General features: G+C 46.4%; 1 long non-coding RNA gene across 8 annotated transcripts in view; it reads left to right on the top strand.

The window, feature by feature from the left end:
• The window catches only part of LOC106730729, a 37,510-nt gene that overhangs the window by 10,847 nt on the left and 13,388 nt on the right, over positions 1-13,275 (top strand). For 6 of the 8 annotated variants that reach the window (XR_004325789.1, XR_004325790.1, XR_004325792.1 and 3 more), the window contains 3 exons: positions 5,064-5,354; positions 5,553-5,816; positions 6,726-7,875. This is a non-coding gene — a long non-coding RNA (uncharacterized LOC106730729). Of the gene's footprint in view, positions 1-4,551; positions 4,766-5,063; positions 5,355-5,552; positions 5,817-6,725; positions 7,876-13,275 lie in introns of those variants that run through there. The other 2 variants (XR_004325788.1, XR_001367190.2) reach the window with 2 other exon arrangements.

Here is a 13,275-nt window from a genome sequence, read left to right as displayed (position 1 = left end):
AAAAAAAAAAAAAAAAGACAAAGCCTAAAATATAAAACTGTAACTCTATGATTCAAATCCTGGTAACTGAAACTACATTTTCAACCACAGAGTCATTTCCATGTTAATTTTCATGGTTGGTCCCTGAGTGACACAGTCGGTCCCTGAGTTTCCTCACACAATGTCTATATTGATGCTTTGCTCTGATGAAAGATTAAAGGAAATATTCTGTCCCTCTCCTTGCCTGTTAGCTTGCAAAGTCGCCTCCCTCCCCACTGGTGTGGAGGGAACCTTCCGAAACAGGGAGGCATGTGAGACAAAAAGAGTTGCTCAGCCCAAGGTCACTGAGATTAGTATATCTGTTCCACGAAGTCCTCACTCTGTGGGAGATTCCTTTAAAAGTTAGTATCATGAGGCTGTATCTTCATGATGCTGCAGTGATTGCAACAAATTCCTTTAAGAAGCTAATATGATAATCCTGTGTTTATTTTGAGATTGCTTGGATGTGGCAAAGCCTGGGTGGGGTCAAATACTCAGTATATTCTTCCACAAGGAGTTGTTAATGGATTGGAGTTAGTTTACATACCCGCCCCTCCCCTTCTGCCATCAGGACCGCTTGGCTAAAACAAAAGGATGGAAGTCTATTTCATGTGAGAGCCCACGCAGTGCCAACTGAAACTGAAGCCAGTGAGAGCGCTGTCTTAAATGACAGTGACGTTATTGTTACAGTGCCATCGAACAGCAGGGGGGATCCACTCTCTCCTGAGGGTATGCTTACCAACCTGTCCAAAGGGACGGAGAAAGCGGGGGTGTGCCCTGAGCGTGGGGTGACTCCCAAGATGCTCTCATCCCAGGACTACATGTCTATTATCACAACATATGAAAGGTGGAAGCCTTCTTACAGAATCTCTGCTGTGATCCCCAGGCAGAACTGTGATTAATCCATTCTAAACATGTAAACATCCTTACACTTGAAGGAAGGAAGGAAGGAAGGAAGGAAGGGAGAGAGAGAGAGAAAGAAAACTCCAGGCAAGGAGATTCAGCCCTCCATCAGTAGCTCATCTGGAGGTTTTAAAGGACTGGGGGAAATCTTCCTTTAAGTACCATAAATCCATCACGCAGCTACTTCTGCTGGAACAGCTGGTGACCACATCTGTGTTAAAAGCCTCAAACTATTATTAGATTCAGAATTAACTTCTTTATCATGTGTAAAATTTCCCATAATGTCAGACTCCAGATGAATCATTTCTTTTATCAAAAATGATGAGGGGGGAGGGTAGAGTTCAAGTGGTAGAGCGAATGCTTAGCATGCACAAGGTCCTGGGTTCAATCCCCAGCACTGCCTCTAAAAATAAAATAAGTAAACATAATTACAACCTGCCACCAAAAATAATAAAACATAAAAAAAAATTATGGCACCAACTACTAAAATGTGATGGTGGCTGAGACTGAGCAAAACAAATTTGTCTAAAATGAATGACATGAATTATTTTAAAAAGCTCTCATGTCTGCTAAATAAAAGAATATTTATATATGGAAGATCCATTTATCTTCCGTGGAAAAGTCTCTTGTGCAACCGAATGAAGCAGAAAATAGGTTCAGAAGTCCCTTTTGGAAAAACAGAAAGAGCCATATGTTTCCATTTCAAAGGTGTTGAGTTGCTGAGGTGATCTGCTAACTTCGGTCATTTTGAAACACTGAATGAAAATAATTTCCATTACCATCATAAGACGTCATGCAAAAATACAGAGAGCTAATGTGGGAAACCTTATGAAACGTGCACTGTTTCCTACTGTGTAAATCAAAGCAAAGCAGGACGGAGTTATTAGTGTTCAACATTTTAAATAAAACCCAATAATGGTTTTAAACACCCACACGAGACCTTCTGGTTACAAGGCTATTTAAGGAAGGCAGCACTTACAGCAAATACAGTGTTAGTGGTGAAACAAATTTGTGCTGTTTCCCAGCTTTGAGGGGAATGGAATTAAAAGGAAATTATTCCATCTTGGAAATATCCTCAGATGTGGAGTTTCGCATGTTTACTGTAGAGGGAAGACTTTCTGCTGGACATTGTCGTCCTTGTTTGGCTTCTCTCCCCGTGGAAGTTGCCAGGTTCCACTGCAAAGATTTTAAAGACTGTCTTGCTGGCAGCCAGGGACGTATCCATGAACTTACCAGAGTGGAAGTGAAAGCTCTGTTTTAATTCTTTGGTTTTTTTTTTTTTTTTTTTTGCAACAGTAAATCTACCAATTTTCCAGTCAGTTGAACACCAATAGATTAATTTGTTGAAAGTCTGCATTCACAAAGAAACCTGAACTTCAGTAGCTTGAATGCCCAAAACTGCACCATGATGGTTGAAGGGTAGACACTCTTAACAGCTTGCTGCAGGCCACTGTCACCTGCTTCTCTGCACAGGTGCTGACCCCGCGGTCCCTCTGGGGCCTCCTGATGGGGGCGCAGGAAGGCTGGGCCTTTGTGTGCTGCAGAGAACGCTTTTCCAAGCACTGGGCCAGTTTTCTTCAGCAGCCACAGGAAGCAGAAGAAAGAAGAGGTTAAGGGCCACCACAAGGGTCAGAATGGGTTAAATGCTGTTAACATCGGAGGTTATAGCTTTTAACAAGAGCTTCAAGAAAACTTATTTGAAGATGCAACTTGTTTCTTTTTTGTCAACCGTTATTTTTTTTACCCCATTGACAGTGACAGCTTAACAGAGTTTTTATGTGCTAGAGGTTTTCATCCTTTAGAGGACAAAAGACTGTGTTCCTAAAGGGAGGTGCAGGTGGAGGACTTTACGAAGCTTCCATGACTTTCAGATTGGGAGCCTTAAAATAGACTCCCTGCTTGGCTAAATCAAAAATAATCTGCAAGCGATGTTTTGAAAAATCCCTATTCGGAAGCGAGGACTGCTTCAGTGGTCACATGCAGAGGCTCAAATTTCCAGAAGCTTCTTTGTGTATATTTTGCTTTCAACCATTCTAGTACAGTTTTCCCAGCTGCTATTCAAAATACCAGAGAGACCCCCTCTTAAATGTCCATACATGTATTTCCTTAAATTTCAAGCGTCCTGCTGGGAAGAACTAGTTGTGTATTGTACTTTATGTAAGCAGAAAGGATGACCGCAGATTTCTGTACACGGCCTCTGTGCTCTTAGCAGTCTTAGTCCACGTTTTCTGTTCAATGACTAAAATGTTATGGAAATTGGTCTTTCCGAAGAGAGCCATGTAAACTCCAGCCTTTCAAGTGGAAACCCACACCCTTCTATATGTGTGATCACCCAGCACTGACGCTGAGTGTCTCGCATTGTACAAAGGCCTCATGTATAGTTTAGCTGCATTTCTACCACAAATGAGGTTTGATTTTTTTTAATTAAAAAAATTAAACATAATTTTTAAAGGTTATTTCCATTTACAGTTATTACAAAATATTGGCTATATTCCCTGTGTTGTACGGTACATCCTTGAGGCTTGAGTGTTTTTGAAGGCATTTTAGACATTTATTTAGCTGAGGTTTTAAAATGCGGCACCTGGGGTTCCAGAGCCATGTGTTGTACCTGATGCTTAGCAGGGTAAACGTAACCTCCACATCCAAGTGCTGGACCAGAATCTGCATTTGATAGCATGACGATTTCAGGTATGGCGAGGACTCATTTAATTATTATTTGGGAAATAAGATGTTTTCTATAAGAGTCTTCCTGATACCTAAGCCTACCTCTTAAATGAACACAAAACTTCTTACCATTTTGAATAAAAGTATTTTATATAATGTATTACAAACTTTCTGTAATATTGCTTTCTGAAACATGGTAGGATGAATATTGTTTTCAAGAATGGGAGTGTGGGGGGCATATAGCTCAGAGGTAGAGCACGTGCTTAGCATGCATGAGGTCCTGGGTTCAATCCCCAGTACTGCCACTGAAAAATAAACAAACCTAATTATACCCTCTACACACACAAAGAGAATGGGAGTAGCATTACAACTACACATCATCATGCAGTGGTGTATCAGACAGTCACGCTGTACTAAATGCCACGACACTAGGTGGCCCAAACTGTCATGGGTTTTTGAATTTGTGATTCTCCTTTTTGTAGATTTTCTTACTCCTTTCTTGCCATTATACTGCCCGCTATCTCTTGTTGCTATAAGTGCTCACCTAGCTTTAATAGTTCGTTCTGCCTCCTACAGTTCTGCTCAGGGTCAAGTTCAGTCTCACTCGGCCTAGTGCAGGGGTTGCTTAAGGGGACCTGCAGCTCTCCATCCCACCTTATGTCAAGTCAGCCTACACACTGCGGGAGGGATAACCTTGCTTGAGTAAAGCTCCTTTTGCACCACTGCCTCGCTAGAAAAACTGCTGGCGACTTTCCATGGCCTGCTCGCCAAAATAGATGGTGATTCTCCACTGCAGCCTTTGTCGTCCTCTGTCATGATCTCTAGTCTATTGTGGTTGACAAGTCAGTCAATCCACCTGCTCTGCCCAGGCCCCTCCCTTTCTCAGTCTCTGCTCCTGGATGTGACCCCGGAGAGGGGAGCCTTACAGTCCAAAAGTCCTGCCCCCATGCCCTCTCCTGTTCACAGCTGACTTGGACCAGGAGCCTGACCTGCAGGAAACCTTCAGTCCACATGCTGTGACAGCTTGCAAAGTCAAACTGGGAGAACCGCTGGATGTCAAAGGGCACCTGGGACAGAGATACTAGTTGGATATCCATCACATCCATTCTCTTCCTTCCCACATTTTAGCTGAGCACATAGCTGCCCAGAATAAAGACAGTATGTGCAGCCTTCCTTACAGGTAGGCGGGGCCATGTGACCATGTTCTGGCCGACGGAGTATATGTGTGCATGGGTGTGGGTATATATGTATGTTTCTAGACATATACGGACATATTTATTCCCTGTAAGTCCTGGGGAAGTCCTAGTTTATGCCTGTTATTCTGGTATAATTATTAATAGCATCCTTTTTAACTCTCACAAGGGCTCCAGTTAAGGTGGCATGTTACATGGTCACCCTAAATAAGCAGATGTGTGCAGCTTCCAGAAAGTTTTCTCAGAAGGAGAACATGCTCTTCTCCGCTTCTTCCTTTCTGCTAGGCTCAGAGGTGCCCATGACAGCTGGAGCCTACTTGGCCTCCCGGAGCAGGAGGGCTCGGGGACTGGAAACCGTGCCCGTTGGAGACAGGGGAGCCGGGGTCCTGACATGGGCGCATGGTGCTGCGGGATCCCTGACAGTAAGAGAAACGAGCTTTCGTACTGTGGCTGAACCTGCTCTTAACCAGCTCGGTACTTTGTTTCGTGGTCCAAGCCAATGCCACGTGCTGGAGTTCTTCTGGGAGGAGTCAGTCTGCAGGGAGAAGTCCGACGGGGAAATAGACAAGCACTGAGGTGAGCCTGGGGGGCCCTAGGAGGAAAGGGGTAGGAGCCTTCATTTCTACCTTTCTGACTCTGATCCCCTGGGGTCCAGTGGGCTTCACTTCCTGTCTTCAGATGACTCTTAGGTGGACTTTCTTATGGTAACTCTCTGTTGATTGAAACCAGACACCTTCACAGCTTTAACTCTCTCCTCCCACCTCTGCTGAGCAGCTGGATGACTTTGCTGTGTCCTAACTGTGTTTGGGGCTGCCCCAAAGGATGACAGCTGCTTTCCCAAGCAAAGGTGTTGGCACGGATGGAAGGACCCAACCGGACTGAGAAACACATCCATTCTGTGAACATGACAGAGTCAGAGAAGAAGACCCAGGGCAGCGGGGATTCTGCGTGTGCAGAGGGGTCCGAGAGCCCTGTGGCGGACAGCTGGCCAGTGAGAACGGCTGAGGACAGAGAGTGCCAACCTGGAGCAGGTGACAGGTGAGCCGGTTTGTTTCCTTAGAAACTTTAGAAACATTGTTGCCAGTGAAAGAACCCAGTCTCAAAAGAACGCATTGTTTTTCCATTTATAAGAAATCTCCCCAAATGGCAAATATATAGAGACAAAAAGTAGATAATGTTTGCTTAAAACAGGGGGTGGGAATGGGGAATGATTGTAAATAGAAGTTTTTTTCTTCTAGGGCAATAGATGTGTTCTAAAATTAGATTGTGGTGATGGTTGCACAACTATAAATTTGCTAAAACTCATTGAATTGTACACTTAAAATGGGTTGATTTTACAATATGTAAGTTTTATGGTGTATATTGATATTATATATCCTTAAGGCTCTTTTTTAAAAGCCAAACGAAACATTATTTTAATAATAAAGTAATTACAGTGCTTCTAGAAAAATCTTATTATATAATATTTTTTCATTTTACCAAATTTTTATTTCTAGTATTGCATATATTTTAATCTCAATGACCTGTGAAATGCTCATTGGGATACTAAATATGAGCTGCACTTTTATTTTCCTAAAATTATTGTTATTCAAAAAAGCAGCTTGTATTTATTTCAATTTATGTGGTATTTGATAAGAATGTATTTATTTTTCCAGTAAGTCAATATTCTGTGGAACTGAAGGTGCTCAGATTTTATACTTTTGTCTTAGCCATTACAACATATAGTTATAGCAGAATTTTCATGAAGTTTACATTTAAAAACTATCATAACTTTAGAGTATCATTTGTTTACTGCTGACAGAGTATCATGTAAAATGAAAGTAAAAATAACAGCTAAATTTTGCATTAGGTTTTGAATCCGTTTCAGTGGGTGATATTTTATAAACCTATATAAACATTAATGCTTATTATTCCACAAGAATATAGATTTCTTGTTTTTACCAACAGTTGTCTAACGTATTCTCACGAGGGGAGGCTGGACCAGAGCTGACCCTTCATACTCAACGTGTTTGAGTGTCCAGGATGCTCTGTAAAAGCTGGATCCAGAAGTTAGTCCTACAGAATTTCCATTCTGTCGTCAGACTCTTTAGGGAAAGTCTTGTCTTGCTGGCTGGAGGTTTCCCTCCTGGTGTCACTGTTGAATTATTCTCATGTGCCCTGAAGATGCTGTGCTGACTGGGAGTCAGGCTTCTGAGGACAGGAACTCAGCAGTTTGGTCAGCCCTAACTCCATGACAAACAACTCGTGGGCTTCCTGAGGGGGGCAGCACACACAACCGTTAGGAACAGCTACACAGAAGAAATCTGTTCAGGACGGAGAGTCTTTGACTGTAGAAAGGATTTGTCAGTCAAGCACCAAGAGTGAGAAAAAAACAAAGGAAGTACCCGGGGTCAAATGATCGTGGGAATCAACTTCCCAAAGCCCAGCACCTGGAGTTGGTGCTACCCCTGCTCAGACCAGGAGATGCCCTCGGGGCAGCGCTGGCTCAGGCTGCATGGCCCTTCTTGGAAAAGATGCTGTAATTTAGCCCCAGCCCCTGGGAACCCAGCTGTGGGAACATATCGGGAGGGGTGTGAGTGTCAGCACAGTGAGGGGGGTGCTCAGCCAACCAAGACTGCCTGGCATTTCCCATCCCGCTCCCCCGCTGTCCCGGGCCTGCGTCCCCAGGGGCGTTGGGCTTTTCCTGCCTTTCACAACAAGTGCTGGGTCCAAGATGCTCTGGGACAATCTTTCCCTGACATTCTTTTTTATGATGGCTCCTCTCTGGTTTTACTGATGGAGAGATTCTGTCTTGTTTTTGAGAAAGAGAATTCTGGGTCAGAAAACAGCCTCAACACCTCGGAGTCCTGGTCTGAATTACAGCCTCCTGCAGATCCAACTTGGTCCCAGCCTGAAGGCGAAATAGCTTCAGGGTTTTATTAATAATGCTGCTATAATATGTGATGTATATACATGTGTGTGTACGTATGTATAGAGTTTACAACATGCCAGCCATTCTTCTAAGCATGTTACATCTGTAGACTCATTTAGTTCTCATAAAAATTCTGTGATTGAGCATTATTGTTCTTATATATTCTTTAATAAATAAGGAAGCTGAGACAAGAGTGGTTAAGTAACTTGCCCAAGGTCACACAGCTAGTTAACAGCAGAGCTGAGATTAGAATCTAGGAGAGCTGTCTCCAGAGTTCATGCTCTTAGCTACTGTACTATAAAAGAGAGTTAAGATTATGCTGTGGTACGTTATCTGTGTAATAATAACAGTGGCTTTATCATTATCAAATTGAATATATACCTAGGTCTTACTTCAAGTGAGTTATAATCCCAGAATTTCCTTCATTTCTCAGAGACACTGCTGGGGAGGTGATGCTGAAAATCACCTACTAGAGAGGAATAGTTATATTAGTTTCTGCTTTATTCTCAAAATTACTTGTTTTCCGCGTAGGGGACAGAGCTCCACTGTGAGAGTCCGGGGACCTGGGTTTATTTTCTAGCTCCGTATTTTACATCCTGTGGTTCCTTGAGCACTTAACATTGGCTCTGAGGACCCTCCTCCCTGAAATGGGGTAATATTGAAACAGACGTGCAAGGGTCAAACAGAAGAAATTAAACTATCTTGGAAACTATAAAGCAAAATAGGAAGGCAAGATATTATTAACCTCCTGATCCCAGGTTCCCTCTGAGAGTGTGCTCATCTCACACAAGTTTCAGACTTCCGTGCTTAAACTGAAGAGGAGCGCTCAGCAAACCAGCGCTGCTCGGAGGGTGTGGTCTGTGGACTGACAGAGCCAGCATCACCTTGCGGCTTGTTAGAAACGCCGTTTCAGGGTCCGCTCTCCGGCCTACCAATTTAGAAACTGATTGTGGGCACGGAGCCCAGCGATCTTGTTTAAGGAGCCCTGCAGGTGCCTTTGATGCGGGCTTAGCTTTGAGAAGCACTGTTGTGGGGTTCTGTCATTCATTCGTTCAACAAGGACTTACGGAATACCTCTAGAAGGGGCCGGCGGCCGTGTCGGGAGGCGAGGACACAGATGCTGTCCTCAGGGAGAGTAGGTCCTCCTTAATGACCCCCTTCTCATCCTTCAAGACGCTGTTCAAGGCGTCCTGGAGGACCCCGCTGCCCACAGAGCGGAGTCTGACTCCTGGCAACACGGGCCCCGCCTACGTTTTCGGCTGAGCTCCCACACCTTTCCTCCACCTGTCGGCTGGCCAGTCCCTCCAAGTTGCTCCTCCCAGCCGTTCCGTGTTCCGTGTGGTCTCCATGCTGTGCGGGTCGGTGCCTCCCACCCCTCCTCCTCCGTTCATCCTCCCCCGCCCTCCGCGCTCTAAGTCCCTCTCCATCCCCTCCACATTCCGTGTGTGCCTCCGCCAGGCCCCTCTCGGGTCGTATGGAGAGATGTTTATGTCTGGCTTTCCCCAAACTAGAAGCCTGTATTTTTTATTTCTAGAGCTCCAGGGCTTGAGAAAGCACACAGGCGGAGGACGCGAGCCAAGTGAGGGGGGTGGGCCGAGTTCTCATAAAGCGCCCTGCGCCAACGGTGGCCTTTTTTCTTTGTAAGGCGTCACCTCTGTCTGTTGCGCAAACAGGATGATCTTGTCTTTGGGGTGGAAGGGACTTTTCAAAGCACGACTCGAAATGATCTACACATTTAATTAAACTCAGTAACTTTCTTTCGCACCTTCTAGTATCAGGCACTGTGCCGGATGCACTGAGCGTCCGCCCTCGGGCAGCTCCTGATCTGGCAGGGAAGACACAAGCCCCAGCTTCCCTGACTGAGCAGAGTGGCCACTGCTTTCCTGGGGTTGCAAGACTCCAAACAGGCAGTGGGACAGACGAGCAGGGTCAGGAGCGGGCAGCAGATCTCGAGTGGTGGAGGAAAGCGAGGGCCCCAAATAGAGGCGACTCCCAGTCCAGGTGGAGGGTCTCCGGCAGGGGGTGGGGGTGGGAAGTAGCTGGACCGGCGCCGCCGGGCTCTGCGCGTCACTGGTTCTGCCCGAGCGCCTGCGGGGCACATGCGGGCACCTCCGTCTGGAGGCCAGTTTCAACCCGGCTCCACCAGCTCCTCCTTACCCTCCCGAGGCTGAGGGAGGGCCAGGGACCCTGCTGAGCGTTGGTAATAGTTGTTAACTGTGGTTGATGTCTGCCTGTGGGGTTGCTGGACGGATCTGGGGCATGGAGGCAGGAAAGCCGGCTAAACAGCATTTTTTCCAGAACACGGCTTCAGGAGACTAGTTTGGACAGTGGGCTTTTTTGACTCCTACTTGCTTTGTAAGTGGCTGCAGTGGCTGCTGCTTTCCCCTGGGACAAGGACAAACTAGAATGAGAGGTTGTGATCTCAGCACTAGAAGGGGGTCCACGACGCATTTCTCCCCGGAGGTTTCTCCTAGGCGTGTTTCCCTATCGGAGGGCAGCAGCCTGGTGAAGTGGAGGAGGGCGTGGGCTTTGCCGGTGGGTGAAACTGGGCCTAGACCCTGACCTCACCTTTTGTGTGCTATCACCTTGGGTGGGTAGCTGACCTCCTCTGCAAAATGAGGCTAATGATTTCAGTGTGTCACTGGAATACCTCCTGTGTATTAGATGCAGCAACATCACTGCTATCACTGCTTTGCGATAAAATGTACATGAAGTGCTCTAGGATGGGCAGGACCAGGGTTCCATAAACTGGTGATGATGGAACCCCTACAGCAGAACCATTAACATTGGGTCTGCCCCATGGGAAAGGCTTCAGCAAGATGGCAGGAGGTGACGGCGAGGCTGAGAGGGAGATGCATTCACATCTTGTGTCCCTGTCGCTGCCTCTCCCTAGCTGAATGCTGCCGTCTTCCTCTGTAACTTGTCCCCACCATCTTCTCTATACCTGGGGAGAATTTCAGGTCCGTAGCTGGGGAGATTGCTTTTTGATTAGTTGATCACTTGGAACCCTCCGGATGAGATCCTTAAGCCTTTGCAGACTTCCTAAACCTAGGGCTGGTGCCACAGCCTTCTGCTCAGTCTCCTGTTCCTTTTAGAAGTTTGCAGCTGGGAGCTAGCCATGGCATGCGTGCCATCCTGTTTGTGCTGTTCAGGAGGTGGGAAGTGGGAGGAAACAGTGGGGAGGAGAGAGGGGCAGGGTTGGGTGAGAAGGTAGAATTATGTTTCCAGAAGCATCGAGGCTCATTTGAAATAATGATTCCTCTGGGGAGGTCACAGCCCAGCCTTTGTGGGGCTTTCAGAGGGGCTATTTATACATTTTGGTCTCCCTGTCAGAGTTGCTGCCTATATTGGCGACACTCCAGTTTTGCTGAAGTAGGGTTTAAAAAAGAAAGTAGTAATTACTAACTTCATACTCAGATGTGGAGGTCGGAACAAACTCAGAACAAAAGCTTTCACAGAAGCATTCTACTCCCACTGCTCTGGGGGGAAGCTGGCATCCTCCTCATCTCTAGCTAAAGCAGGGTTCTTGGAATAAATAAAATAAGGACTTTCATGTCCTTGAAATCCATCATATTTTGAGTTTTCAAGTCCATGTAATGACTTCTATCCCTCACCCTTCACACATTACTGGGAAGAAGATGTAGATTGAAATGTTTGATCTTAAAAGCAGTCTTTCCTTCTCACATTCCTGAGTCCTTTGCCTTCCTCTCCATGCCTCGCTCAGCAGTTTGTTTGTCAGAAACCTAGGGACTTAACATCAGATTCTCAGGATGTGCCTGAGAATCTCGGCCAAAGGGGAGACCCCAAGTGAAACCAGCATAAGAACCATCCAGCCGAGCCCTGATCAACTCTCAGAACCAGGAGAAATAATGAAAGCCTGGTCACCTGAAGCCACTAAGTTATAGGGTTAGACTAATACTAAGGAAGCAGGGGGAAGACAGTGGCCCTGCAGGACAGTGTCACCAATGCACAGTGTTCTTACTGTGTTTCCCTGAGTCTCACGCACAGCCCTTGGCCACAGCCTGGGTCCAACCCTGAGAACTCGGGGCAGCCCTCCGCCCAGCAGCTGGAATTCCTCCATCTTGCTTTAAGGTGACCATCCAACTTCAAGGACCAATCAGGAAATTGGAAACATCTCCATGCATTGAAAACAGAGGGAAATAAATATAAGGTATTGGTTTCACTGGTGAGAGGCCAATAGGGGACCGTGAGGCCACAGAGAGGTCAACACCAGCAGGAAGCCGCCAGCACGTCCAGGCTGCAGGGGCAGAGGGATTGGACAGCGGGTGGCCCTGGGGAGCCAGGCCTTCCTGGTGGACTTGAAGCCGTGGAGGAGCAAGGAAAGTGGGGAAGGGAAGTCCCGGCTTCTCCCTTCCTCCCTCTGGTCTTCCACCAGTGCCTCCCACGCCAGACCCAGCTGGAAGCAGCTGAGCCTAAAGCCCATGCAAGGTTAGCGGGGGTGGGAGGAAGGGACCGGAGGGCAGATGGGCTGCAGACTGGCATGCTGTCCGCACTGTCCGCACCCTATCCGACCCCCCCATTAGCAGGAGGTACTCAAATCACACCCATCATTTCTTCTAGTCTACCTAACCTGCCAAATGGCCAAGATGGAAACATTAAGTTAGTTTAGGAGGACCTCCTAGATATCTTTATAAATGAGGCACTGTGGTTTCAGGACGCCAGTCACTCATGGCCCTGGCTTCCAAGTTCTACCCCACCGAGACGGGTTACGGGGCCAGGGGATCAAAGGATGAGCTTTATAAGAACACAGGTGGTTTGAAAACTAGTCTTCCCCTGAACAGAAGGGGCTTTCTCCTCCCTTTCGCCAAATCCCAAACACCACGTCCCCGCTTAGCAGCAGGTGGAGGGGGGGAGAAGGCAGGTCTGCAACTCAGGAGGGGTGCGCAGGGGCAGGAAGCCAGGAGGGAAGGACACTCCCTGGGACAAACAGATCCGAAGAACCAGAGAGGGAGGCTGGGGCCTGGCCTTGCTTTGAGGGCACAGCAGCCTTGCCCCGCGGAGTCGAAGCCATGGGTGCAAAGAGGCCAGGGGCACTTGCTGGAGCATATTGAGCGGGAAGCCACGAAACCGCCCAGGTCCCTGCCACAAAGGCGTCATCTCTAGCTGACGTCTTGTTTACATTTACTTCCAGTTCCTCATGTGAACCTATTTTTGATAGATAAATACAATAAAAGTGGTCCTACATATGTACCATTTTATATTCTGCTTTTAAAAGTAACATCATATTACAAATATTTTTAATCTTTAAATATTCTTTTAAAACATGCATTTTTTTCTTTTTTCAAGCCTTTTTTGGGGTAATTAGGTTAATTTGTTTATCTATCTAGCTATTTGTTTGTTGGTTTATTTATTTGTTTATTTTGATAGAGGTCCTGGGATTGAACCAGGATCTCGTGCGTGCTAAGTATATGCTCTACCACCGGGCACTACCCTCCCCCTAAAACATTATATTAATAGGTGCACAGAAGCCCGCCTAATGGCGGTTCAGAAATGTAGATGTAAACGGTAAGACTTACTAATACGTAGAGTAAGAATACGGTCACACCTCTTCTATCTTCTTCATAA

The sequence above is a fragment of the Camelus ferus genome, chromosome 14 (assembly GCF_009834535.1).
Source record: "Camelus ferus isolate YT-003-E chromosome 14, BCGSAC_Cfer_1.0, whole genome shotgun sequence".
Taxonomy (NCBI): Eukaryota; Metazoa; Chordata; class Mammalia; order Artiodactyla; family Camelidae; genus Camelus; species Camelus ferus.
The sequence above is the reverse complement of the archived record's forward strand: the minus strand, read 5'-3'. Positions and strand labels throughout refer to the sequence as shown.